This window comes from Octopus bimaculoides, chromosome 24, assembly GCF_001194135.2.
Source record: "Octopus bimaculoides isolate UCB-OBI-ISO-001 chromosome 24, ASM119413v2, whole genome shotgun sequence".
Taxonomy (NCBI): Eukaryota; Metazoa; Mollusca; class Cephalopoda; order Octopoda; family Octopodidae; genus Octopus; species Octopus bimaculoides.
The window spans coordinates 22845447-22848509 of record NC_069004.1 but is presented as its reverse complement, the minus strand read 5'-3'; positions in this window follow the sequence as shown (position 1 = coordinate 22848509).

Sequence of the window (3063 nt, the reverse complement as noted above, 5' to 3'; positions counted from 1 at the left end):
ATATATATATATATATATATACATATATACACAACAGGCTTACTTCAGTTTCTGTTTACCAATTCCACTCACAAGGCTTTGGTCCACACAAAGCTATAGTAGAAGACACTTGTCCAAGGTGCCACACAGTAGGATTGAACCTGGAAACAAGTGGTTGGAAAGCAAGCTTCTTTCTGTCCATTTTCCATACTGGCCTGGTTATGAGTTGGGTGCTTTGACAGGCTCTGATTAGTTACAGAGTTGTGTCGTACTCCAGTGACTACCGAGGCACAGTTTCTCCAGCTGGATGCCTTTCCTAACACCAGCCACTTTATAGAGTAATGTGTCCTTTTTTTGAGGCCTCAACACTAGCAAAAATCATTTCATAACTTGCAAGGCTAGTGGGGCCCAGAGTGGCTCCTAAAACTGAGGGAGAACAGAAGCGAAAGTTGGCAATGATTCTGGGTGGTAAGATGAGGGAGAATAAGTAAGCCAAGAAGAGATTTATAATTAGGATAGGATGGTAGTGGGGAGGGTAATAAGAGTAGTAGAGTATTTACTAATTCAAAGGAGACAGTATGGAAGGGATAGGGGAAAGGGAAGGGATTAATGACAGGAATTATTGAGAGGGGTAGAGTGAAAAGGTGATGTGAAAGTTGTGTAAGAGGATCTCAGACTATTTTATAAGGGTGAGAATGGACAGAAAGTGTGAGGGGAAAGATGGCAGTAAAAGAGAAATAGACTAGCATGGAGATAATTCATGACAGAGTGATTGAAACAAGAAGTGTGACATAATTCCAGAGGAAATTGATTGAATTACGAATACAAGAGAAAAGAAATATAAAAGCTGAAATTATGCAGTTAAAGAAAGAAAGTGATAAAAAAGTAGCCAATAAAATTTTATTAAACAATATAGAAATGAGGTTCCCCCAAATGGAGTTCATTGAGTAATGTTATTCGACAGGGTGCATAGCTCAAGGATCAGGGAGACTTTCCAGGTTGAGCTGCTACTTCTCAGCATTAAGAGGTCATGGGCTCTGCTATTAGAGACAGGTGTTCAGAATGTCACAGGAAAGAATCACAAGGCTGATACATATAGCCAAACCATCTACCTAGGGGTAGACCGAGAATGAGATGGTTGGATAATATCCATTGTCTCAGATGGTCAGCTTTGGGAATCCAGTTGGAAAGTGTAATGATGGATGCTTCTGATAGGACCCTATGGAGGAGGTACCTGAGGGCTTTCCCCAGTGACACTCCCAGGAACAGTAGGCAAAGAAGATGAATGGATGGACTATAGAAATGGCACTTGATAAAACACAGTATACTTTAGATGAATTAAACACAACATAAAGAAACTACTCAAACTATACAAAAGAAGAATTGCTCTACTCACACTTAATACTGACCAAATTACATTCTTCAACCTTGGTACTAGCCTTCACCTCCATTTGGACCAACACAAAAAAGAAGTTGGAGTCAAATTTCTAAGCTTAAAAAGTCAAAGAGTAGCCAAAACATCATAAACACTGAGAAAAAACTTAAAACCCTATTTTGCAGCAAACATAATCAAGTCCCACAAAATAGCAAAAGTTTATTATTTAACATTAAATGATAAAATAAAAAAAAAAACACTACATGACTTAAAAGATAAACAATATAAAAAATTGTAAGCAGGGAAAAAATAATATATTTGTGATCATGGATAGAGAAGAATCCTTGCTGTCGTCATCCTCCTCCTCCTCCTCCTCCTCATCATCATCAAGCCAGAAGGCTGTGCCAAACTCTACTGCCTGCTTTAGCATAGTTTTTACAGTTGCATGCCTTTCCTAACACCAAAATATAAGAAAGATAGAGAAAGAGCCTTCCAAAGTCATATAGGCTCTTGGGCCCAGTCTCCCAGTTTCTGTAGTGTAAATATTCTCCACCTGGATGGGATACTAGTCCATTGTAGGATTACTCATTTTTGCCAGCTGAGTGGACTGGAACAATGTGAAATGAAGTGATTTGCTCAAGAGTACAACACATTGCCTAATCCAAGAATTGAAACCACAATCTTATGATCATGAGTACAACACCCTAACTGCTAAGCCATGCATCTCCACTAGAGTAAGAATGACTGTGTGGTAAGTAGCTTGCTTACGAACCACATGGTACTGGGTTCAGTCCCACTGTGTGGCAACCTGGGCAAGTATCTTCTACTATAGCCTCGGGCCGACCAAAGCCTTATGAGTGGATTTGGTAGACAGAAACTGAAAGAAGCCCATCGTATATATGTATATGTATGTATATATATATATATATATATATATGTATGTATGTATGTATGTATGTATATGTATATATATATATGTATATATGTATGTATGTATGTATGTGTGTGTGTGTATATTTGTATGTCTGTGTTTGTCCCCCCAACATTGCTTGACAACCAATGCTGGTGTGTTTATGTCCCCATAACTTAGCGGTTCAGCAAAAGAGACTGAAAAAATAAGTACTAGGCTTACAAAGAATAAGTCCTGTGGGGCAATTTCTTTGACTAAAGGTGGTGCTCCAGCATGGCCACAGTTAAATGACTGAAACAGGTAAATGAATAAAAGAGAATTTATTCAGAGATAAAAACAAATTCACTGAAATCAAGAAAGATAACACCAAACAGTTAAAAGTAAAATTAACCAAATGAATTACAGTGATAAATACAGGAATAAGACTCTCTTACTTTCCACTGACTGAGCACATATGCAGCATAGTAAAATTTCACAAACAAAACAACCCCTCAGACACATAAAATCCTACATTTTCAATCAACCCAAAAATAGCATGACAAAAGAATACACCACAAAAAATATAGATAGGTCAAAAGTCACGCACAAAATAAATTCAATACACTCCAGAATTGTCAAAGATATGCTTCAATTTAAAAAAAAAACTGAATAGAATAAATGAAATAGTGATGAATACAAATGTACTTGTACATGATGAACAAAATGAATAATAATAATAATAATAATAATAATAATAATAATAATAATAATAATAATAATAATAATAATAATAATAATAATAATAATAATAATAATAATA